The sequence below is a fragment of the Hypanus sabinus genome, chromosome 10 (assembly GCF_030144855.1).
Source record: "Hypanus sabinus isolate sHypSab1 chromosome 10, sHypSab1.hap1, whole genome shotgun sequence".
Taxonomy (NCBI): Eukaryota; Metazoa; Chordata; class Chondrichthyes; order Myliobatiformes; family Dasyatidae; genus Hypanus; species Hypanus sabinus.
In genome coordinates this window covers 5,110,988-5,137,346 of record NC_082715.1, presented here as the reverse complement: position 1 = coordinate 5,137,346, position 26,359 = coordinate 5,110,988, and the positions used below count along the sequence as shown (strand labels likewise).

The 26,359-nt window shown below is 46.0% G+C and overlaps 1 protein-coding gene across 2 annotated transcripts in view; it reads right to left on the bottom strand.

The window, feature by feature from the left end:
• gpr63 (G protein-coupled receptor 63) overlaps positions 1-1,265 on the bottom strand; it is a 126,358-nt gene extending 125,093 nt beyond the window's left edge. For both annotated transcript variants that reach the window (XM_059981384.1, XM_059981383.1), the window contains exon 1: positions 1,137-1,265. The gene's annotated coding sequence lies outside the window, so the exon portion shown is untranslated. The remainder of the gene's footprint in view (positions 1-1,136) is intronic.
• Between the last annotated feature and the right edge of the window lie 25,094 nt (positions 1,266-26,359).

Below are 26,359 nucleotides of genomic sequence, written 5' to 3'. Positions count from 1 at the left end.
TGTCTGGATGCTTTTATGCATCGAGTTGCTGCCATGTGATTGGCTGATTAGATAATTGCATTAACGAGCTGGTGTACAGGTGTAAATTAAATGAGTGTATGTTGTGATTTTTTTTTTGCGTTTCAGCCTCAGTACAGGTCAAGACACAAAACAATTACTAAAAACTACAATAATAAATAGTGTAGAAGAGAGGTTAGTGAGGGAGAGTTTGTGAACCTGATGGAGGAGGGGAAGAAACTGCTCCTAAAACATTGAGTGTGCATCTTTCAAACTGAAATCATTCCAATTTTAGATACATCAGAAACAGAATTTAAAAAATACTCCGGATATCAATCCCACGAAGATATCCCACAGCACTTTTCATTAAGCACTCTACAAAGGAGCGATCTTGTGTTATTTGGATGTCACTTACTTTGAAACATCGCAAATCTGCAAATAAAATGCCTGATTTCCACTCATGCTTTCTTAAATGCAGCGTTTCAACTCACGTCATCAGTATTAACTAACATGTATCTTTACGAAAGCATAATTTGAGTTACTCATGTAGGCATTAAAAAATATCAACAGTTGCAATTACAGCATCTGTGGATTTTGATTAGCTATTCTATGCCATTAAAGCACGCAAATCGAAGTATTAGGTTACTAACCCCACACAGGACCAATTTCTTCATCAAACGTAAATCACTTCGTATCTCGAGTAACACAAAATTGCTGGAGGAACTCAGCAGGTCAGGCAGCATCAATTGAGAGGAATAGAGACGTTTCGGGCCGAGACCCTTCATTAAAACCCCGACCTGCTGAGTTCCTCCAGCATTTGGCATGTTGCTCCAGCATCTGCAGAATCTCTTGTGTTTATCACTTCGTCTCTCGTTGTTTTGCCACAGTAGAGTAATAGATTAAATGGTAAAATATTAAAAATAGTTAACACTAATAATTGGAATCAAGGGGGGTTGCAAACGGGGGGCAATATAAACCCGGATTCCAGCTCTTTTTTTGATTTGATTTTACTTTACTTTGCAAAGAAACTTGAAGCATAGTATTAATGCTTTATTTATCCAAAAGCGAGCGGAGCCGGAGCCGGAGCAGAAGCGCGGGTGGCCAGCATTCGGTGCTCGGCTGGGAAAACGCTGCCTTACCGGATCGGGGCTAACTTTCAGCCGCCTCGTCAACCATTCCTCTGCCCGTCGCTCGTGAACGGAGCCATCCCCGGCGCGGCTTCGCATCAGATGGGAGAATCGGCCGGGAGGGGAGGAGGAGGCGATGACAGAAAAGCGGCCGCCGACTTGCCCCACGCTGTGTCTCGGATACACTTTGCCCGGGGTTGGACACACTGTATCCGCGTCGCTGCGCCGCCGCCGTCACGTGTCAGGCGGCAGCCCCGCCGCAGCTCTGCCCCTCGGCGGGCGCAACACCCGGGCCCCTGGCGTCATGCGATCCGCTCCGCCTCCCGGTCATCCTCCCGCAGCTCCCGTCAGGATCGCTCTCCCCCTCTCCCGTCGGGCGGGAGGGACAGCAGAGTAAAGACCCTCACCACCGGGTTCAGGAGCCGCTCTCCCCCTCTCCCGGCTGAGGGACAGCAGAGTAAAGACCCTCACCACCGGGTTCAGGAGCGGATCTCCCCCTCTCCCGTCGGGCGGGAGGGACAGCAGAGTAAAGACCCTCACCACCGGGTTCAGGAGCGGATCTCCCCCTTCTCCCGGCTGAGGGACAGCAGAGTAAAGACCCTCACCACCGGGTTCAGGAGCCGCTCTCCCCCTCTCCCGTCGGGCGGGAGGGACAGCAGAGTAAAGACCCTCACCACCGGGTTCAGGAGCGGATCTTCCCCTTCTCCCGGCTGAGGGACAGCAGAGTAAAGACCCTCACCACCGGGTTCAGGAGCCGCTCTCCCCCTCTCCCGTCGGGCGGGAGGGACAGCAGAGTAAAGACCCTCACCACCGGGTTCAGGAGCGGATCTCCCCCTTCTCCCGGCTGAGGGACAGCAGAGTAAAGACCCTCACCACCGGGTTCAGGAGCGGATCTCCCCCTTCTCCCGGCTGAGGGACAGCAGAGTAAAGACCCTCACCACCGGGTTCAGGGGCCGCTCTTCCCCTTCTCCCGGCTGAGGGACAGCAGAGTAAAGACCCTCACCACCGGGTTCAGGAGCCGCTCTCCCCCTCTCCCGTCGGGCGGGAGGGACAGCAGAGTAAAGACCCTCACCACCGGGTTCAGGAGCGGATCTTCCCCTTCTCCCGGCTGAGGGACAGCAGAGTAAAGACCCTCACCACCGGGTTCAGGAGCCGCTCTCCCCCTCTCCCGTCGGGCGGGAGGGACAGCAGAGTAAAGACCCTCACCACCGGGTTCAGGAGCGGATCTTCCCCTTCTCCCGGCTGAGGGACAGCAGAGTAAAGACCCTCACCACCGGGTTCAGGAGCCGCTCTCCCCCTCTCCCGTCGGGCGGGAGGGACAGCAGAGTAAAGACCCTCACCACCGGGTTCAGGAGCGGATCTTCCCCTTCTCCCGGCTGAGGAACAGCAGAGTAAAGACCCTCACCACCGGGTTCAGGAGCCGCTCTCCCCCTCTCCCGTCGGGCGGGAGGGACAGCAGAGTAAAGACCCTCACCACCGGGTTCAGGAGCCGCTCTTCCCCTTCTCCCGGCTGAGGGACAGCAGAGTAAAGACCCTCACCACCGGGTTCAGGAGCCGCTCTTCCCCTTCTCCCGGCTGAGGGACAGCAGAGTAAAGACCCTCACCACCGGGTTCAGGAGCCGCTCTCCCCCTCTCCCGTCGGGCGGGAGGGACAGCAGAGTAAAGACCCTCACCACCGGGTTCAGGAGCCGCTCTTCCCCTTCTCCCGGCTGAGGGACAGCAGAGTAAAGACCCTCACCACCGGGTTCAGGAGCCGCTCTCCCCCTCTCCCGTCGGGCGGGAGGGACAGCAGAGTAAAGACCCTCACCACCGGGTTCAGGAGCCGCTCTTCCCCTTCTCCCGGCTGAGGGACAGCAGAGTAAAAGACCCTCACCACCGGGTTCAGGAGCCGCTCTCCCCCTCTCCCGTCGGGCGGGAGGGACAGCAGAGTAAAGACCCTCACCACCGGGTTCAGGAGCCGCTCTTCCCCTTCTCCCGGCTGAGGGACAGCAGAGTAAAGACCCTCACCACCGGGTTCAGGAGCGGATCTTCCCCTTCTCCCGGCTGAGGGACAGCAGAGTAAAGACCCTCACCACCGGGTTCAGGAGCGGATCTCCCCCTCTCCCGTCGGGCGGGAGGGACAGCAGAGTAAAGACCCTCACCACCGGGTTCAGGGGCCGCTCTTCCCCTTCTCCCGGCTGAGGGACAGCAGAGTAAAGACCCTCACCACCGGGTTCAGGAGCGGATCTTCCTCCTCTCCCGGCTGAGGGACAGCAGAGTAAAGACCCTCACCACCGGGTTCAGGAGCGGATCTCCCCCTCTCCCGTCGGGCGGGAGGGACAGCAGAGTAAAGACCCTCACCACCGGGTTCAGGAGCCGCTCTTCCCCTTCTCCCGGCTGAGGGACAGCAGAGTAAAAGACCCTCACCACCGGGTTCAGGAGCCGCTCTCCCCCTCTCCCGTCGGGCGGGAGGGACAGCAGAGTAAAGACCCTCACCACCGGGTTCAGGAGCCGCTCTTCCCCTTCTCCCGGCTGAGGGACAGCAGAGTAAAGACCCTCACCACCGGGTTCAGGAGCGGATCTTCCTCCTCTCCCGGCTGAGGGACAGCAGAGTAAAGACCCTCACCACCGGGTTCAGGAGCGGATCTCCCCCTCTCCCGTCGGGCGGGAGGGACAGCAGAGTAAAGACCCTCACCACCGGGTTCAGGAGCGGATCTCCCCCTTCTCCCGGCTGAGGGACAGCAGAGTAAAGACCCTCACCACCGGGTTCAGGAGCGGATCTCCCCCTTCTCCCGGCTGAGGGACAGCAGAGTAAAGACCCTCACCACCGGGTTCAGGAGCCGCTCTTCCCCTTCTCCCGGCTGAGAGACAGCAGAGTAAAGACCCTCACCACCGGGTTCAGGAGCCGCTCTCCCCCTCTCCCGTCGGGCGGGAGGGACAGCAGAGTAAAGACCCTCACCACCGGGTTCAGGAGCCGCTCTCCCCCTCTCCCGTCGGGCGGGAGGGACAGCAGAGTAAAGACCCTCACCACCGGGTTCAGGAGCCGCTCTCCCCCTCTCCCGTCGGGCGGGAGGGACAGCAGAGTAAAGACCCTCACCACCGGGTTCAGGAGCGGATCTCCCCCTCTCCCGTCGGGCGGGAGGGACAGCAGAGTAAAGACCCTCACCACCGGGTTCAGGAGCCGCTCTTCCCCTTCTCCCGGCTGAGGGACAGCAGAGTAAAGACCCTCACCACCGGGTTCAGGAGCCGCTCTCCCCCTCTCCCGTCGGGCGGGAGGGACAGCAGAGTAAAGACCCTCACCACCGGGTTCAGGAGCGGATCTTCCCCTTCTCCCGTCGGGCGGGAGGGACAGCAGAGTAAAGACCCTCACCACCGGGTTCAGGAGCCGCTCTTCCCCTTCTCCCGGCTGAGGGACAGCAGAGTAAAGACCCTCACCACCGGGTTCAGGAGCCGCTCTCCCCCTCTCCCGTCGGGCGGGAGGGACAGCAGAGTAAAGACCCTCACCACCGGGTTCAGGAGCCGCTCTTCCCCTTCTCCCGGCTCCCGACGGGCGGGAGGCCGGGTTCGGAAACTCTCCCATTCAGTTCATGAACCACCCTGTACGAATCAAATCACGACCTCGGTGTAGAAACAATATAGCCACTGTATTCACTTGACAACAGACACTTCCCTGCTCTTTCTCAACCTCTCTGTCTACATCACTACACACAAACCGTACACCGATATTTGTAATAAACCCACAGCGATGTTGACGATACCTTTTCTCACCCTGTTTCCAGTCCTTGGTTCCCTCATTTCCACCAGATCAGTTCCCAGGATGCCGCTTTCCATTCCAGGACATTGGAGGTGTCCTCCTCCTTCCAAGGATGGGACTTCCCCATCTTCACCATTGATGCTGTCCTCACCCACGCCTCCATTTCACAGGCATCTGCCCTCATCCCATCCTACTGCCGCATTAACAGTGATTAGAGTTTCACCTCCCACCACCCCATGACCCTCTGCATCCAACACATCATTCTCCACAACTTTCACCATCTCCAATGTGATTCTACACCAAACACACCTTTGACCCTCCGCCACGCTCCACTTTCCATAGGGATCACACCCTCTGTGATTCCCTTGTCCATTCGTCCCTCCCCACTAATCTCCCTTCTGGCATTTATCCCTGCAAGTGGCCAAAGTACTCCACCTACCCATTCACCTCCTCCCTCACCTCCATTCAAGACCCCAAACAGTCCTTCCAGGTGAGGCAACACTTCGCCGGGAAATCCGTAGGGGTTGTCTATTGTATCTGGTGCTCATGATGTGGCTTCCCCTACATTGATAGGACCCAACATAGATTGGGGTTCACTCTGTCAAACACCTCCGCTCAATCTGCAAAAAGAATTTCCTGGTGGCTAACCATTTTAGTTCCCGTTCCTATTCTAACACATCGGTCCATGGTCTTCTCTTCTGCTATGGTAAGGCCACCCTCAGGATGGAGGAGTAACACCTCATATTAGACCATGAGACACAGGAGCAAAATTAGGCCATTCAGCCCATCGAGTCCATTCCACCATTTCATCAAGGCTGATCCTGGATCCCATTCAACCCCCTACACCTGGCCTCTCACCTTATCCCTTGATGCCCCAACCAATCAGGAATTTATCAACCAGCTAAAAAAAAATCCTCCTTACTCTGCTCTGCTTTCATCCCTGCCAGTATTCTCTTCCAATCCACCTGGGCAAGCTCCTCTCTCATGCCTCTGTAATTCCCTTTATTCCATTGTGATACTGATACATGTGATTTATGCTGCTCCCTCTCAAATTGCAGTATGAATTCAATCATATTATGATCACTGCCTCCTGAGGGTACATTTACATTAAGCTGACTAATAAAATCAGGATTATTACACAACATCCAATCTAAGATAGCCTTTCCCTGAGTAGGCTTGAGCACAAGATGCTCTAAAAAGTCATCTCATTGGCATTCAACAAATTTCCTTTCTTGCAATCTGACGCCAACCTGATTTTCCCTATCCCCTTGCATATTGAAATCCCCCATTACAATTGTGACATTACATGGCTTTTCAGCTAGCTCCCTTTACAATCTCAACCCCACATTTTGGCTACTATCCAGAGGCCTATAACTGATTTCCATAATAGTTTTTTTTAACCTTTGCAGTTCCTTAACTCCATCCGCAAAGATTCAGCATTCTCTGACCCTACGTCACCTCTTTCTAAAATGTAATTCCATCTCTTACCAACAAAGCCACACCACCGCCTAGGCTTTCCTGCCTGTCCTTTCGATACAAAGTGTATCTTTTGATGTTAATCTCCCAACTATGACCTTCTTTCAGCCACGACTCAGTGATGCCCATACCAACCAATCTCTAATTGCGCCACAAATTCGTCCACCTTATTCCAAATGCTATGTGCATTTAAAACAGCACCTTCAGTCCTGCATTCTTCACCATTTTGAATTTTGCCCCTGTGGTACAATTTAACTCTTTGCTCTGTCTACATTTGTACCCAATCATTGGCTTGTCCTTCCTTACATTCATATTACACCCATCATCTACCTGTAAATCTTCTGGCTCATCCTCAGATCAATCATACTGGTTCCCATCCCCTTTGCCACATTAGTTTAAACCACTCCCAACAACCCAAGTAAATATGTCCGCAAGAATATTGGTTCTCCTTGGATTCAAGTGCAACCCATCCCTTTGTACAGGGCCCACCTGCCCCAGAAGAGGTCCCAATTATCCAGAAATATGAATCCCTGGCCCCTCCTCCAATTCTTCAGCCACACATTTATTTGCCACCTCATTCTATTCCTATGTGGAGCCGAGGGAGATGGGAGAGATTTTGAATGATTTCTTCTCTTCGGTATTCACTAAGGAGAAGGATATTGAATTGTCTAAGGTGTGGGAAACAAGTAAGGAAGTTATGGAACCTATGACAATTAAAGAGGTGGAAATACTGGCGCTTTTAAGAAATTTAAAGGTGGATAAATCTCCAGGTCCTGACAGGATATTCCTCAGGACCTTGAGGAAAGTTTGTGTAGAAATAGCAGGAGCTCTGACGGAGATCTTTAAGATGTCATTAGAAACGGGGATTGTGCAGGAGGATTGGCGTATTGCTCATGTGGTTCCATTGTTTAAAAAGGGTTCTAGAAGTAAGCCTAGCAATTATAGACCTGTCAGTTTGACATCAGTGGTGGGTAAATTAATGGAAAGTATTCTTAGAGATAGTATTAATAATTATCTGGATAGACAGGATCTGATTAGGAGTAGCCAGCATGGATTTGTGCGTGGAAGGTCATGTTTGACAAAACTTATTGAATTTTTTGAAGAAGTTACGAGGAATGTTGACGAGGGTAAGGCAGTGGATGTAGTCTATATGGACTTCAGCAAAACCTTTGACAAAGTTCCACATGGAAGGTTAGTTAAGAAGGTTCAGTCGTTAGGTATTAATGCTGGAGTAATAAAATGGATTCAACAGTGGCTAGATGGGAGATGCCAGAGAGTAGTGGTGGATAATTGTTTATCGGGATGGAGGCCGGTGACTAGCGGGGTGCCTTAGGGATCTGTTTTGGGCCCAATGTTGTTTGTAATATACATAAATGATCTGGATGATGGGGTGGTAAATTGGATTAGTAAGTATGCCGATGATACTAAGGTAGGAGGTGTTGTCGATAATGTGGTGGGTTTTCAGAGCTTGCAGGGAGATTTATGCCGGTTAGAAGAATGGGCTGAACGTTGGCAGATGGAGTTTAATGCTGAGAAGTGTGAGGTTCTACATTTTGGCAGGAATAATCCAAATAGAACATACAGGGTAAATGGTAGGGCTTTGAGGAATGCAGAGGAACAGAGAGATCTAGGAATAACAGTGCATAGTTCCCTGAAGGTGGAGTCTCATGTAGACAGGGTGGTGAAGAAGGCTTTTGGAACACTGGCCTTTATAAATCAAAGCATTGAGTACAGAAGTTGGAATGTAATGTTAAAATTGTACAAGGCATTGGTAAGGCCAAATTTAGAATATTGTGTGCAGTTCTGGTCACCGAATTATAGGAAAGATATCAATAAATTAGAGAGAGTGCAGAGACGATTTACTAGGATGTTACCTGGGTTTCAGCACTTAAGTTACAGAGAAAGGTTGAACAAGTTAGGTCTCTATTCATTGGAGCATAGAAGGTTGAGGGGGGATTTGATCGAGGTATTTAAAATTTTGAGAGGGATAGATAGAGTTGACGTGAACAGGCTGTTTCCATTGAGAGTAGGGGAGATTCAAACTAGAGGACATGATTTGAGAGTTAGGGGGCAGAAGTTTAAGGGAAACACGAGGGGGTATTTCTTTACTCAGAGAGTGATAGCTGTGTGGAATGAGCTTCCTGTAGAAATAGTAGAGGCCAGTTCAGTTGTGTCATTTAAGGTAAAATTGGATAGGTATATGGACAGGAAAGGAGTGGAGGGTTATGGGCTGAGTGCGGGTAGGTGGGACTAGGTGAGATTAAGAGTTCGGCATGGACTAGGAGGGCTGAGATGGCCTGCTTCCATGCTGTGATTGTTATATGGTTATCCTCACTGTCACGTGGCACAGGCAACAATCCCGAGGTTACTTCCCTTGAGGTCCTGCTTCTCAGCTTCCTTCCTAACTGCTAGTATTCTGTTTTTGGAACTTCCTCACTTTTCCTACCTCTGTCATCGGTACCAATATGTACCATGACTTCTGGCTGCTTACCCTCCCTTTTCAGGATATTGTGGATGCATTCAGAAACAACACAGTCCCTTGTATCTGGGAGGCAAACTACCATCCCTGTTTCCTTTTCTCCTGTTCCATCTAGGTAGTCTTCAGTTATGACACAAACATAAATTTCTCCAACTTCTGATAATTTTTCGCCTCCCTCTTCCATCTTCTTCCATCCCTGGTGCCACTCCCTTCCCTTTCTTCCATGGTCCACTCTCTTCCTAAGGAAAATATTCCTTTCCCTTTTCACCTATCAACTCTCAACTTCTTTTTTCATCCTTCCCCCACCTGGGTTCAGCTACCATCTTTTAACTTTTCCTTCTTCCCTCTCTCTCCCCCCCCCTTCTTATTCTGGTTTTCTCCCACTTCCTTTCTAGTAGTGATGGAGGGTGTCACCTTTCCATAGATGCTGCCTGACCTACTGAGTTCCTCCAGTATTTTGTGGGTGTGTTGCTCCATAACTTGTGTTCTATTTGATGATAGCAATTTTGTAATTAATCCTGATTAATTAATTTGGCCATGCCAGCCCACAGTCAGGGAACAGGGATAGAAGTAGAAACCCAGGAACAACTACAAATATGTGGCTCTTGAAGTTTTGCTACACTGACCAATTTGACCACTTTGCAGTAAAATGGACATAATTTTTGTTTTGTGTTTTCTTATAAAAATGCTGTTTAATTTACCCTTTTCTTGTGAATGTTTCTTAAATGATGCATTCACAAGCAATGCTGTGATGCTGCTGCAAATGAATTTTTCATTGAAACTGTGCATATATGTATTTCCAGGGTGCCAACATCTCTGAAGATCTATTCTGGGCACTGTTGATCTATTGATGCAATTGCAAAGGAGATTTGGCATATTTCCTCATATGTACCATGGAGAGCACACTGACTGGTTGTATCACTGTCTAGTATGGAGGGGCCACTGCACAGGGTTGGAAAAAGCTGCAGAAGATTGTAAACTCAGCCAGCTTCATCAATGGCACAAGCCTCCCTGGCTTCTTTAAAAGGCAACGCCTCAAAAAGGCAGCATCCATCATTAAAGACCCCCATCACCCAGGACATGCCCTCTTCTCGTTGATACCATCAGGGAGGAGGTACAGGAGCCTAAAGGCATATACTCAACATTTTAGGAATGGCTTCTCTTCTGCCATCAAATTCCTCGATGGTCCATGAACACTATCTCATTATTTTTGCTCTCACTTTGCACAACTTATTTTTAAAATATATTTCTTATTGTGACATATAGTAATTTCAGTGGGTCCTAAGGGCAGGTCTGAGCCGAAACATTGACTGTCTATTCATTTCCCTAGATGCTACCTGACCTGCTGAGCTCCTGCAGAATTTTGTTTGTGTTGCAATGTACAGCTGCCACAAACAACACATTTCACAGCTTATGTCAGTGATAATAAATCTGGTTCTGATGTACTTGCACGTATGACAATAAACAACTTTATTTATTCATTGAGACATCTGAAACTGCAGATGCTGTCAATTTGCAGTAACACGCTCAAAACACAAAAGGAACTCAGCAGGTCAGGCAGCATCTTTGGAGAGGAATGAACAGTTTCAACCTGAAACATTGACTGTGTATTTCCCTCTGCAAAAGCTGCCTGATTTGCTGAACAAGAGAAAATCTCCAGATGTTGGAAATCCAAACAACACACACAATGCTGGAGAAACTCAGCAGGCTAGGTACCATTTAGGAAAAGATGTCTGCTGTCAAGATGAAGCCACACTCAGGTTGGAGGAACAACACCTTATATATTATATACCGGCTGGGTAGCCTCCAGCCTGATGGCATGAACATTGATTTCTCTAACTTCCGTTAATGCCCCTCCTTCCCTTCTTACCCCATCCCTGACATATTTAGTTTTTTCCCCTTCCTTTTTTTCTCTCTTTCTGCTCATCACTCTGCCTGTTCTCCATCTCCCTCTGGTGCTCCCCTCCCCCTTTCTTTCTCCCTAGGCCTCCAGTCCCATGATCCTTTCCCTTCTCCAACTCTGTATCACTTTCACCAATCACCTTTCCAGCTCTTAGCTTCATCCCACCCCTTCCGGTCTTCTCCTATCATTTCGCATTCCCCCCCCCCCCCCCCACTTTCAAATCTCTTGCTATCTTTCCTTTCAGTTAGTCCCGACGAAGGGTCTTGGCCCGAAATGTTGACAGTGCTTCTCCTTATAGATGCTGCCTGGCCTGCTGTGTTCCACCAGCATTTTGTGTGTGTATCTAGGAAAAGAGTACAGTCAACAATTCAGACTGAAACCCTTAAATCGCTGAGAGCCAGAAAAAGTGGAATCTGCCAGTGGCCATCCATTTTAATTCCACTTCACATTCCCATGGCCTTCTCTACTGTCATGATGAGGCCACGCTTAGGTTGGAGGAACAACACCTCATATTCCGTTTGAGTAGCCTCCAACCTGATGGCATGAACATCGATTTCTCAAACTTCTGTTAATGCCCTCCACCCTTCTCTGTTTCAGCATTTCCCATTTCCTTTTCCCTCTCCCACCTTATCTCCTTGCCCACCCATTGCCTCCTTCTGGTGCTCCTCCCCCCTTTTATTTCTTCCATGACCTTCTGTCTCTCTCACCAATCAATTTTTCACCAATCTTTACTTCATCCCTCCCACTCCAAGTTTCACCCTATCACCTGTCCTTTCTCTCTCCTCCCCCACCCCTTTTAAATCTGCTCCTCAGCTTTTTTACATCCAGTCCTGTGGAAAGGTTTGGCCCGAAACATTGACTGTACTCTTTTCCATAGATGCTGCCTGGCCTGCTGAGTTCCTCCAGCATTTTGTATGCTGACCTGCTGAGTTCCTCTGGTGCTTATTTACTTATTTGTTACTTCTTTCATTTCTGCTCCGGGTGTTGCTTGGAGTGATAGCCTGAAGCAGCCCTGTGTGAAATGTTCAGTTTTATCTCAAGCACACCCAGCCTGCCGGATGATCTCATTGGGCGAGCAGCATCGGCTGGAGGAAAGAAACTGTTCATGTTCCTTTTTAACCCAAAACATCACCAATTCCTTTCCTTCCCCTGATGCTGCTCAATTCACTTACCATCTTATATGAGACATAGGAGCAAATTCGGCCATTCCAACAAGGCTGATTTATTATCCCTCCAACCCCATTCTCCCCGTAATCTTTAGTGCCCTGATTAATCAAGAACCTATCAACCTTCACTTTCAATATACCCAAAGACTTGACTTCCACAGCCATCCCTGGCAATGAATTCCATAGATTCACCAGCCTCTGGCAAATGAAATTCCTCCTCTTTTCTGATTGAAAGGGATGTCCTTCTATTCTGAGGCTGTGCCCTCTGGTCCCAGATTCCCTCACTATAGGAAACATCCTCTCCACATTAACTCTTTTGAGATATTTTATGAACTGACTATCAGATCACCTGTTACCTTCTTCTTTCCAAACCAAAAATTTCCAGTCTCTCGTGTTCTTCTTTAGACACCAGGGTGAACAACTTCAGTGAATAATCCCAGACTCTGTGTAAGGTCTTTTGTGTAGTGTCGAATTAATACCGAATTCAAGGCCTGAACCAATGAAGTAAATTCCTGTAGGCAGCAGTGAAGAACTGAAACATAAGTAGGCGGTGTTGAAGAGGAGGAGGAGGAGGTGGCATTGACTTAGCACACTTGTAGTTTAACTCTGTAAAAGGCATATTATTCTCATGTTGAAAACTGAACTTTGTCTTCAATGGAAATGCTGCGATGTTGGAAAGATCATTGTGGACACTACCCACCTAGCAAACTGCCTTTTCCAAAAGTGCCCTTCTTGGAAACGTTAAAGGGCTCTTAAAAGAGAAACATAGAACCATAGAACACTACAGCACAGTACAGGCCCTTCAGCCCTCCATGTTGTGCCGACCCATATAATCCTTAAAAAAAGTACTAAACCCACACTACCCCATAACCCTCCATTTTTCCTTTCATCCATGTGCCTGTCCAAGAGGCTCTTAAATACCCCTAATGTTTTAGCCTCCACCACCATCCCTGGCAAGGCATTCCAGGCACTCACAACCCTTTGTGTAAAAAACTTACCCCTGATGTCTCCCCTAAACTTCCCTCCCTTAATTTTGTACATATGCCCTCTGGTGTTTGCTATTGGTGCCCTGGGAAACAGGTACTGACTATCCACCCTATCTATGCCTCTCATAATCTTGTAGATCTCTATCAAGTCCCCTCTCATTCTTCTACGCTCCAAAGAGAAAAGTCCCAGCTCTGCTAACCTTGCTTCATATGACTTATTCTCCAAACCAGGCAACATTCTGGTAAATCTCCTCTGCATCCTCTCCATAGCTTCCACATCCTTCCTATAATGAGATGGCCAGAACTGAATACCTCTAAGTGCGGTCTCACCAGAGATTTGTAGAGCTGCATCATGACCTCTCTACTCTTGAACTCAATCCCCCTGTTAATGAAGCCTAGCATCCCAAAGGCCTTCTTAATTACCCTATGAACCTGTGCAGCAACCTTGAGGGATGTATGGATTTGAACCCCAAGGTCCCTTTGTTCGCCCACACTCTTAAGTAAACGACCATTAATCCTGGTTTGTCCTTCCAAAATGCATCACCCCACACTTGTCCGGATTGAACTCCATCTGCCATTTTTCTGTCCAACTCTGCAGCCTGCCTATATCCTCTTGTAACCTTCAACAACTTACAACTCCATCCACAGCTCCTCCAATCTTTGTGTCATCCGCAAACTTACTCACCCATCCTTCTGCCTCTATATCCAGGTCATTTATAAAAATCACAAAAAGGCAGGATTCCCAGGACAGATCCCTGCGGTACTCCACTAGTCACCGACCTCCAGGCAGAATACTTTCCTTCCACAACTACCCTCTGTTTTCTTCCTTTAAGGCATTTTTTTATTCAAGTGGCCAAGGTTCCACTTATCCCATGCCTCATGACTTTCTGGATGAGTCTCTCATGAGGGACCTTGTTAAATGCTTTGCTAAAGTACATGTAGACCACATCCACTGCCCTACCCTCATCAATTTCTTTTGTTACCTCTTCAAAAAACTCAGGCTTGTGAGGCACAATCTTCCCTTCACAAAGCCATGTTGACTATCCATGAGTAGACTGTACTTCTCCAAATGCTCGTAGATTCTATCCTTAAGAATCCTTTCCAGTAGTTTGCATATCACTGACTTAAGACTCACCAGTCTATAGTTTCCAGGTTTTCCCTATTACCTTTTTTCAACAAGGGAACTACATTTGCCGTTCTCCAGTCCTCTGGCACTTCCCCTGCAGCCAAAGAGGATTCAAAGATCATAGCTAATGCTCCTGCGATCTCTTCTCTCAATTCCCACAACAACCTGGGGTGTATCATATCCAGCCCTGGGGATTTACCAATCTTAATGTTTTTAAGAAGATCCAGCACTTCTTCATCCTTAATCTCCACAATGTCCAGCACACAGGCCCGCTCTACTTGAACCTCATCCTGATCAAGATCCTTTTCACTTGTGAATACTGAAGCAAAGTATTCACTTATGACCTCCCCAACCTCTTCCTCTGCCTCCAGACACATGCTGCCCTCTTTATCCTTTAGCAGTCCCACCTTCATTCTCATCATCCTCCTATTCTTCACATACACATAGAATGCCTTGGGGTTCTCCTTAATCCTACCTGCCAAGGCCTTCTCATGCCCCCTTCAAGCTCTCCTAAGTCCTTTCTTTAGCTCCTTCCTGGTTACCCTATATTTCTCATAAGCCCCTCCTACTTCCTGCTTCTTATATCTAATATATGCTTCCTTTTTCCTCACATGTTTCGTCAGCCACGGTTCCCTTTTCCTACTATTTCTTCCTTTCCTCATTTGGACAAACCTATCCTGAACCCAGCTCAAGTGGTCCCTGAACTTCACCCACTTCTGTGCTTTCCCCTTTCAACATCTGTTTCCAATTTACTCTTGCTAGTTCCTGCTTCATCCCTTCAAAGTTTGCCCTTCCCCAGTTAAGCGCTTTACCATTTTGTCCGTTTTTATCCTTTTCCATAGCTATGCTGAAGCTAAGGGAGTTGTGATCACTCTCACCAAAATGCTCCCCCACCAAGAGGTCTGTCACCTGACCAGGTTCATTACCCAGAACTAGATCCAGTATAGCCTCTCCTCTCGTCAGCCGGTCCACAAACTGTATCAGGAATCCTTCTTGAACACACCTGACAAATTCAGCCCCATCTATCCCCCTTGCACTCAGTCAATATGAGGGAAGTTGAAATCACCCACAACTACTATCCCATATTTCCTGCACCATTCTAAGATCTGCCTGCTTATCTGCTCCTCGGTGTTCTGAGAGCTATTTGGGGGCCAATAGACTACTCCCAGCACAGTGATTGATCCCTTCCTATTTCTGACTTCCACCCAGACTGACTCTGTGGACACTCCTTCTGCAGCATCCTCCCTTTCTATAGCTGTGATACTATCCCTGTCCAGCAATGACACTACCCCCCCTTTTCTACCCCCCATCCTATTTCTTTTAAAACACCTGAACCCCAGTACCTGCATCATCCAAACCTGCCCTTCCTCCAACCAAGTTTCAGTAATGGCCACAACATTGTAGTTCCACGTACTAATCCATGTTCTAAGTTCATCCTCCTTGTTCCTAATACTCCTAGCATTGAAATAGACACATTTCAACCCCTTTAACTAGCTACAATTATGTTCTGTCCCCTGCCTGTCCTTCCTCATCAACTCTGAACTCTTAACATCATGCCCTTGTCCTTCTACCGTAATCCCTGCACTCACATTGATTCCCACCCCACTGCCAAACTAGTTTAAACCCTCCCCAACAGCTCGATCAAACCTGCCCACCAGGATATTGATCCCCCTGGGATTCAAGTGCAACCCGTCCTTTTTATACAGGTCACACCCGCCCTAAAAGAGGTCCCATTGATCCAGAAATCTGAATCCCTGCTCCCTGCTCCACTCCCTCAACCACACATTTATCCTCCACCTCATTCTATTCTTATTCTCACTGTCGTGTGGCAAAGGCAATGATCCCGAGATTACTACCTTTGAGGTCTTGCTTTTCAACTTCCTTCCTAACTCCCTGTAGTCTTCTTTCAGGACCTCTTCCCTTTTCCTACCTACGTCATTGGTACCAATATGTACCATGACCTCTGGCTGTTCTCTCTCCCACCGCAGGATATCTTGGATATGATCAGAAATATCCCAGACCCTGGCACCTGGGAGGCAAACTACCATCCGAGTTTCGTTCCTGCGTCCACAGAATCGCCTGTCTGACCCCTGACTATAGAGTCCCCTATCACTACTGCCTTCCTCTTCCTTTCCCTACCCTTCTGAGCCACAGGGCCAGACTCTGTGCCAGAGGCACGGCCACTGTCACTTCCCCCAGGTAGGCTGTTCCCCCCAACAGTACTCAAACAGGAGTACTTATTGTCAAGGGGTACAGCCAAAGGGGTACTCTCTAGTACCTGACTCTTCCCCTTCCCTCTCCTGACTGTGACCCATTTCTCTTTCCCCCGTGGCCCCGGAGTGACCACCTGTCTGTAACTCCTCTCTATCAACTCCTCACTCTCCCTGACCAGACGAAGGTCATCGAGCTGCAGCTCCAGTTCCCTAACACGGTCCCTTAGGATTTGCATCTCGATGCACCGGGTGCAGATGTGGCCGTCCGGGACGCCGGGAGACTCCAGGACCTCCCACATCTGACACCGACCACAGAAAACTGGCCTCACACACATACCACCTCCTTTTGCAATCAACAACTTGAGCCAAAGCCCTCTCACTCCGCTGCCCACTGAATATGGCTGCCTCCTTTTTAAACTGTTCACGCTCAACTGGCTGACATCACGCGCCTGCGCAGTCTGGCCTCTCTCTTCCCCCGAGAACTCAAAATGTCTTCCTGCTGGAAATCCTTAGGTGCTGTTCTGCTGCCTTCTTGTTCCGAATCCTAACTTCACACCACCTTCTACCTCCAGGTAGTTAATCTAATTAACTATTCTAGTTAGACCCCCCACCCCCTCTATCAATTGCTCCCCTTCACTGAACTGCACCTTAAATATTTTAAACCACTTTTTATAATGCTGTTTACATTGTAAATGCAAGCTGGTATTTGTGCATTTATGCACATTTTATTGCATATCCATACTTTAATCTCTAAATTTATTTTTATAAAACTCTATTATTGTTGACAGTTTTTTTTGTTGTGTCGTGCCAACACCCCACAGCAGTTTCCTAATACATGTTAATGTATATGGTGGATAAAGTTGATCCTTGAAGCAGAATTTTCTCAATTTTCCTAAGTTTGGCACACAGAAATTATAAGACATCTGTAACATGAGAAAATCTGCAGATGCTGGAAATCCAAAGCAACATGTGCAAAATGCTGGAAGAACTTAGCCAGTCAGGAAATGAATAAACAATTGATATTTTGGGCTGAGGCACTTCTTCAGGACAGATGCCCTTCTTTAGAGACACAAGAAATCTGTTTCTCTTCTTGTAGGATGACAGGCAAGTCAGAAACTTCATTGATATAACACGTAGTTTAGGAACAGTCCAGTGCAATTTCAGAGGGGTTGCTGAGGAGGGTGTAATGGTTGATGATAGGGATTCAGCGAGAATAACAGACAAAATGGTAAAAATTATTAAACAAAGCACAGAAAGCTATACCATATAACCATATAAACATTACAGTACAGAAACAGGCCATCTTGGCCCTTCTAGTCCATGCCGAATGCTTACTCTCACCTAGTCCCACTGACCCACACTCAGCCCATAACCCTCCATTCCTTTCTGTCCATATACCTATCCAATTTTACTTCAAATGACTATACTGAACCTGCCTCTCCCACTTCTACTGGAAGCTCGTTCCACACAGCTACTACTCTCTGAGCAAGGAAATTCCCCCTCATGTTACCCTTAAACTTTTGCCCCCTAACTCTCAACTCAATAGACAATAGACAGTAGGTGCAGGAGTAGGCCATTCGGCCCTTCTAGCCAGCACCGCCATTCACTGTGATCATGGCTGATCATACACAAGCAGTACCCCGATCCTGCCCTCCCCATAATCCCTTGACCCCGCTATCTGTAAGAGTTCTATCTAACTCTCTCCTGAATGCATCCAGAGACTTGGCCTCCACTGCCTTCTGGGGCAGAGCATTCCACGTATCCACCACTCTCTGGGTGAAAAAGTTTTTTCGCATCTCTGTTCTACCCCTTATTCTTAAACTGTGGCCTCTAGTACTGGACTCACCCATCAGCGGGAACATGTTTCCTGCCTCCAGTGTGTCCAATCCCTTAATAATCTTAAATGTTTCAATCAGATCCCCTCTCATCCCTCTAAATTCCAGTGTATACAAGTCCAGTCACTCCAATCTTTCAACATATGACAGTCCCACCATTCTGGGAATTAACTTTGTGAACCTACGCTGCACTCCCTCAATAGCAAGAATGCCCTTCCTCAAATTTGGAGACCAAAACTGCACACAATACTCCAGGTGGGGTCTCACCAGGGCCCTGTACAGCTGCAGAAGGACCTCTTTACTCCTATACTCAATTCCTCTTGTTATAAAGGCCAGCATACCGTTAGCTTTCTTCACTGCCTGCTGTACCTGCATGCTTGCTTTCATTGACTGATGAACAAGAACACCCAGATCTCGTTGTACTTCCCCTTTTCCTAACTTGACTCCATTTAGATAGTAATCTGCCTTCCTGTTCTTGCCTCCAAAGTGGATAACCTCACATTTATCCACATTAAAATGCATCTGCCATACATTTGCCCACTCACCCAACCTGTCCAAGTCACCATGCATTCTTATAACATCCTCCTGACATTTCACACTGCCACCCAGCTTTGTGTCATCGGCAAATTTGCTAATGTTATTTTTAAACCCTTCATCTAAATCATTAATGTATATTGTAAACAGCTGCGGTCCCAGCACCAAACCTTGCAGTACCCCACTGGTCACAGTCTGCCATTCCGAAAGGGACCCGTTAATCGATACTCTGTTTCCTGTCAGCCAGCCAATTTTCAACCCATGTCAGTACTCTGCCCCCAATACCATGTGCCCTAATTTTGCCCACTAATCTCCTATGTGGGACTTTATCAAAAGCTTTCTGGAAGTCCAGGTACACTACATCCACTGGCTCTCCCTTGTCCAGTTTCATAGTTACATCCTCAAAAAACTCCAGAAGATTAGTCAAGCATGATTTTCCCTTCATAAATCCATGCTGACTCAGACTGATCCTTCTACTGCTATCCAAATGTGTCGTATTTTCCTCTTTTATAATTGACTCCAGCATCTTTACCACCACTGACGTCAGGCTAACCGGTCTATAATTCCCTGTTTTCTCTCTCCCTCCTTTCTTGAAAAGTGGGACAACATTAGCCACCAATCAGCAGGAACTGTTCCTGAATCTATAGAACATTGGAAAATGATTACCAATGCGTCCATGATTTCTAGAGCCACCTCTTTAAGTACCCTGGGATGCAGATCATCAGGTCCCAGGGACTTATCAGCCTTCAGACTCAACAGTCTATCCAACACCGTTTCTTGCCTAATATAAATTTCCTTCAGTTCATCCTTTACCCTAGTTCCTTTGGCCACTATTACATCTGGGAGATTGTTTGTGTCTTCCTTAGTAAAGACAGATCCAAAGTACCTGTTCAACTCATCTGCCATTTCCTTGTTCCCCATAATAAATTCACCCGTTTTTGTCTTCAATGGCCCAATTTTGGTCTTAATTATTTTTTTGCTATTCACATACCTGAAGAAGCTTTTACTATCCTCCTTTATATTCTTGGCTAGTTTATCTTCGTACCTCATTTTTTCTTGGCGTATTGCCTTTTTTGTTATCTTCTGTTGCTCTTTAAAAGCTTCCCAGTACTCCGGTTTCCCGCTCATCTTTGCAATGTTATACTTCTCTTTTATTTTTATACTGCCCCTTACTTCCCTCATCAGCCACTGCCACCCCTTACTCCCCTTACGCTCTTTCGTCCTCTTTAGAATGAACCAATCCTGCACCTTCTGCATTATTCCCAGAAATACCTGCCATTGTTGTCTTCCCTGCTAGGGTATTGTTCCATTGAACTTTGGCCAGCTCCCTCATAGCTCAATAGTTCCCTTTGTTCAACTGTAATACTGACGCATCTGATTTTCCCTTCTCCTTCTCAAATTGTAGGTTAAAATTTATCATATTATGGTCACCACCTCCTAATGGTTCCTTTACCTCCAGGTCCCTGATCAAATCCGGTTCATTGCACAACAGTAAATCTGGAATAGCCTTCTCCCTGGTAGGCTCCAGTACAAGCTGTTCTAGGAATCCATCTCGGAGGCACTCCACAAACTCCCTTTCTTGGGGTCCAGTACCATTCTGATTCTTCCAGTCTACCTGCATGTTGAAATCCCCCATGACAACTGTATCATTACCTTTGCGAGATGCCAATTTTAACTCTTTGTTCAACTTACACCCTACAACCAGACTGCTGTTTGGGGACCTGTAGATAACTCCCATTAGGGTCTTTCTACCCTTAGAATTTCTCAGTTCTATCCACACTGACTCTACATCCCCAGATTCTATGTCCTCCCTCGCAAGGGACTGAATATCATTCCTCACCAACATAGCCACCCCACCCCCTCTGCCAGTTAGTCTGTCCTTTTGATAAGATGTATATCCTTGAATATTCATTTCCCAGGCCCCGTCCGCTTGAAGCCATGTCTCTGTTATTCCCACATTGTACTTGCCAATTTCCAACTGAGTCTCAAGCTCATTTACTTTATTCCTTATACTTCGTGCATTCATATATAATACTTTTAATTTGTCACTCCCCTCTCCTTTCATATCAATTCCTGTTTCACTTGGCCATACTGTATGATCTCTTCTTGAGCATTCTACTCCATTGATTCTGTTGTCCTTTTTAACTTTTCTTATTTTCACTTTCCCTTTAACTCCATCCTTATATTTCCAGTTCATCCCCTCCCCCCCACTACTTAGTTTAAACACATCCATGTTGCAGTGGCAAACCTGTCTGCCAGAATGCTGGTCCCCCACCTATTAAGGCGCAACCCGTCCCTTTTGTACAATTCATCCCTACCCCAAAACAGATCCCAGTGGTCCAAAGATGTAAATCCTTGCTTCCTGCACCAGTTCCTCAGCCACACATTCAGATCCATTATCTCCCTGTTCCTGCCCTCTCCAGCACGAGGAACTGGAAGCAAACCAGAGATAACCACCCTGGAAGTTCTGCTTTTCAGCCTTCTTCTGAGTTCTCTGGTCCCGCTGCAGAATGTCCTTCCTCTTCTTCCCGATGTCATTTGTGCCAACATGCACTACCACTTCCGGCTGTTCACCTTCACCCTTGAGAATTCCCTACAATCAGTCCATGATGTCCTAGATCCTAGCACCAGGGAGGCAACACACCATCCTTAAATCTCACCTGTTGCCACAAAAACCTCTTTCCGTAACTCTTACTACTACCACAGCTCTTCCTGATGTCTGACTCCTCGGCTCTGCTTCTGCACCAATTTTCGGCTCGCAGACCTCTCTGCCTCTCAGACTGGCAGTATCTTCTATCCTGACAGCTTCCAAGAGGGTGAACCTGCTTACAAGAGGTACATCCCCTGGGGTCTCCTGTACTTCAAGCATCCTTTCCTTCCTCATCGTCGCCCCCTTTTTCTCTTCCGGTATCCTTGGTGTAACAAACTCACTGTAGGTCCTGTCCAGAAAACTCTCATTTTCACGGATAAACCTGAGGTCATCCAGTTCTTTCTTCAGTGCTGCAACATATGCACAATTATTCCTAGATCACTCTGTTCTACTGCATTCTTCAGTGCCCTACCATTTACCACGTATGTCCTATTTGGATTACTCCTACCAAAATGTAGCACCTCACACTTAACAGCATTAAACTCCATCTGCCATCATTCAGCCCACTCTTCTAACTGGCCTAAATCTCTCTGCAAACTTTAAAAACCTACTTCATTATCCACAACGCCACCCACCTTAGTATCATCTGCATACTTACTAATCCAATTTACCACCTCATCATCCAGATCATTAATGTATATGACAAACAACATTGGACCCAGTACAGATCCCTGAAGCACAACACTAGTCACCGGCCTCCAATATGACCAACAATTATCCACCACTACTGTCTGCCATCTCCCATCCATCCACTGTTGAATTCATTTTACTACTTCAATATTAATACCTAATGATTGAACCTTCCTAACTAACCTTCCCTGTGGAACCTTGTCAAAGGCCTTACTGAAGTCCATATAGACAACATCCACTGCTTTACCCTCGTCAACTTTCCTCGTAACCTCTTCAAAAAATGCAATAAGATTTGTCAAACATGACCTTCCATGCACAGATACATGTTGACTGTTCCTAATCAGACCCTGACTATCCAGATAATTATATATACCATCTCTAAGAATACTTTCCATTAATTTACCCACCACTGATGTCAAACTGACAGGCCTAAAATTGCTAGGTTTACTCTTAGAACCCTTTTTAAACAATGGAACCACATAAGCAATACGCCAATCCTCCGGCACCATCCCCATTTCTAATGACGTTTGAAATATTTCTGTTAGAGCCCCTATTTCTACACTAACTTCCTTCAAGTTCCTAGGGAGTATCCTGTCAGGATCCAGAGATTTACCCGCTTTTATATTCCTTAAAAGCTCCAGTACTTCCTCCTCTTTAATCGTCATAGTTTCCATAACTTCCCTACTTGTTTCCCTTACTTTACACAATTCAATATCCTTCTCCTGAGTGAATACCTAAGTAATTGTTCAAAATCTCCCTCATCTCTTTTGGCTCCACACATAGCTGTCCACTCTGATTCTCTAAGGGACAAAATTTATCCCTCACTATCCTTTTGCTATTAATAGAACTGTAGAAACCCTTATACAGTCCATGCTAATGTCTACCAGAGCAGACACACCAGTCTCATTATTCTTAGACCTGCAATTTATGGTCTCTACAGATGTCAGTTAGGCAGCATCGATGGAAGGAAATAAACAGTTGACGTTTTGGGCCAAGACCCTTCATCAAGACTGGAAAGGAATGTCTGCACATTCTGACATGTCAGTCCATGGCTCCCTTGACTGCAATGAGAGCACCCTCAGGTTGGAGGAGCAAAATCACCTCATAATCTTTCTGGATAGACCTCAACCTGATAGCATGAACAATTTCCCTCAACTCTAGCAGTTTCTCCCTTCTCATCTTGCTCCTTCTCCCTTTATCCATTCCCCATTCTGGCCCCCTCCTACCGCTTCTCCTCACCTGCCTATTATCTCCCTTTGTTGTCCTTCCTTTCTTCCATGGTCCACTCTTCTCTCCTATCCGAGTCCTTTTTCTTTCAGCCCTTGACCTTTTCCACCTATCACCTCCCAGCTTCTTACTTTATCGTCCTTTTCCCACCCACCACCTTATTATTCTGGTTACTTCTTTCCTTTCCTTTCCAATTCTAATAAAGGGTCTCGGCCCAAAACTTCACCTGCTTTCTCCCCTTCGCAAATGTTGCTGGACCCGCTGAGTTCCTCCAGCATTTTGTGTGTTACTCGTATCTTCCAATGTGACACTGCATCAAAGAGTTTGCTCAACTGTATCTGCCATAAACATTTACATACTGTACATATAGTGGAAATTGCTCATGTTTTATGCACATTTTCCCGTATTTGTATTTAACTTGTAAGTTTATTTTTAATATAATTCTTTATTTTTATAATTGTTGAATGTTTTTTCATTGCATATTGTGCAATACAGCAACAAAAAACAACATTCAACAATTATAAAAATAAAGAAGTATACAAAAAATAAACTTGAGGCTTAAGTACAGATATGGGATAAAATGTGTATAAATTTATAAATACCTTCATGTATTTACAATGCAAACAGCATTAGAGTGATTTTAAGTGTTTATAGTGCAGTGACTGAGGAAATAGATAGGGGGTGGGGGAGGGGTAACTAAACTGGTTGATCAGATTAACTGCCTGAGGGAAGAGACTTCTAAGATGCTGTGAAGTTTGTATTTTAATAGCTCTAGAGCAAATGTGGCTCTGTATCAGATTGATTGCAATAATACCCGTGTGGAGCACATGGAAACCCTAACGTGTGTGAACAGATGCTGTTGCCTTTCTCACAAGCATGCTATAATGAAAAAATACCTACTTCCAGTTTATGAAAGGAGGATTATCGTAATGCATAGTTTTGATTATATATTTGAAAGAAACATCTCCACCCACTGACCCACCCCACCACTACTTTTCCTGTCAGTCACCTTATGTACAGCCTGGTGTCAGTTTGTGGACATACAATCAATCTAAGTATATACACTATCTTAAATCTTTATACTTAGTGTTTTTTAAATTGTGTTCTTTATCCTAGTGTGTTTTTTTTAGCCATATCGGACCTGGAGTAACAATTATTTCATTCTCCTTTACACTTGTGTACTGGAAATGACATTAAACTATCTTGGATAAATAATGGCAGTAATTGGGATGCTAGACTGCTTTTGTAGAAAGATAAATAGTTTATATTTCATGTGATAACTTTTAATATCTTGTAAAATATTGCAGTGATATAAAGCATTCTGTTAAGTTCAGAGGAAGGGAACAGGAAAAGGAAAGGAATTAATAAAAGTGATAGAAAGAGATTAAATGATAGAAGTTACATTGGAATGTGAGAAGCAAATTGAAGAGATGTATAAGATTATGAGAGGCTCAGACAGAGTGAACAGCCAGCACCTTTTGCCAGAGTGCCAATGGTCAATACCATGCCACATCTGTTTAATGTGAGCGGAGGAAAGTTTAGAGATGTTTAGTGTTTTGTGTGAAGTTTTGGACAGTTACCTATAGGAAAGATGCAAGTAAGATTGAAAGAGCACAGGGAAAATATACAAGGAGGTTGCTGGGTCTGGAAGACCTGAGTTATAAGGAAAGATTGAATAGGTTAGGACTTTATTCTTTAGAATGTTGAAAATTGAGGCGAGATTTGACAGAGGTATTTCCACTGAGATTAGGCAGGACAACCAGAGGTCATGGGTTAAGGGTGAAAGGTAAAAAGGTATTAAGGGGAACATGAGGGGAAACTTATTCAGAGGATGAGAATGTGAAATGAGCTGTCAGCACAAGTGATACACGCAAGCTCGATTTCAGTGATTAAGCAACCTTTGTATAGGCACATGGTAAGTAGGAGTATTGAGGGCTATGGTCCTAGTGCAAGTCAATGGGAGGAGGTTTTTAAAAGCTTTCAGCATGGACTAGAATGACTAAGGCCTGCTTCTGTGCTGTACATCTATGTCAGAGATGGAGAATGCTGGGCTCCTGGGTCATGCTGCCAGGGGTGGTGGTTGAGGCAGATACATTAAGAACAGTTAGCAAACTCTTAGATAGGCACAAGGATGCATTAAAAATGGAGGGCTGTGGACTGTGTAGGAGGGAAGGGATAGATTGACTGTGGGGTAGGTTTATATACTGTAGGTTGGCATAATGTTGTGGACCTGTTCTGTGCTGAACTGGTTCTATATTGCCATAAATCCCATTATAACTAATCTTTTCTAGTCATTGCAAGAAGTTATTAATATTAGTTGTCCATAGATGCAGTCTCACTAGCTAAGATTTTGGTCATTTTCTATTTTAATTTCTAACCCCCAGTACCTACCCCATGTTGCTTTTCTCTGTGTCAAACTAGAATACAGAAGCAGACAACACCTTATTCATTTTTCATTTTGTAGGTTGGAAATCAGGGATGTGTAACTGGCAATGAGGTGGCTTCAAAATAGCTTTTTCCATAAATCAACATTAAAATTTCTACATTCTCTTTTCCACATTTGCAAATTTAACTAAAATACAATGGTTATCACAAAATCGACTTAAAAATGGAGTGTAGAAAATAATTAAAAGTTCAGTAAAACCTGTTAATTGAGCCCTCTGATAATCAGACAGTACTCATCTGAATATACTATCAAACTGCTCCCTCTACTGGTCACTTCAATGTTTTTGATCACCTACCCACTAAATGTGTTCAGATTTCAAGATTCATTTACTGTCATTCTTCAGTACGAGTGGAAAGAAGAATAACGAACACTACAAAGAAGAGAAAATCTGCAGATGCTGGAAATCCAAGCAACACATATGATTATTACTCTGGATCCAATGCGGCAGAAAAATCAAAATATATATCAATATAACCCAATATAAAAGCAATCTTATAAAACACTGAACAAATAACTATTGTGTCTGGCTATAAATAGATAGGATTACTTTATATAGCCACCATTAAAAAAATGTTCGAATGCAGTAAATTGGATAATCATCCAAAGGATGATACCTTACACGAAATATTATGAGAGAGTAGGGGACTATACGGTAACTTTCAGAACCACTTGATGTAACAAAGATTGCCTAAAAACATACAAATATAAGTATATAGACCCCTGACCTCACAAGCTAACTTGCACCTTACTGTTTCCCTGCAGATGCTGTACTTTATTCTGCATTCTCACTGCTTTACCTCGTTCTGCATAACGATTTGATCTGTATGAACG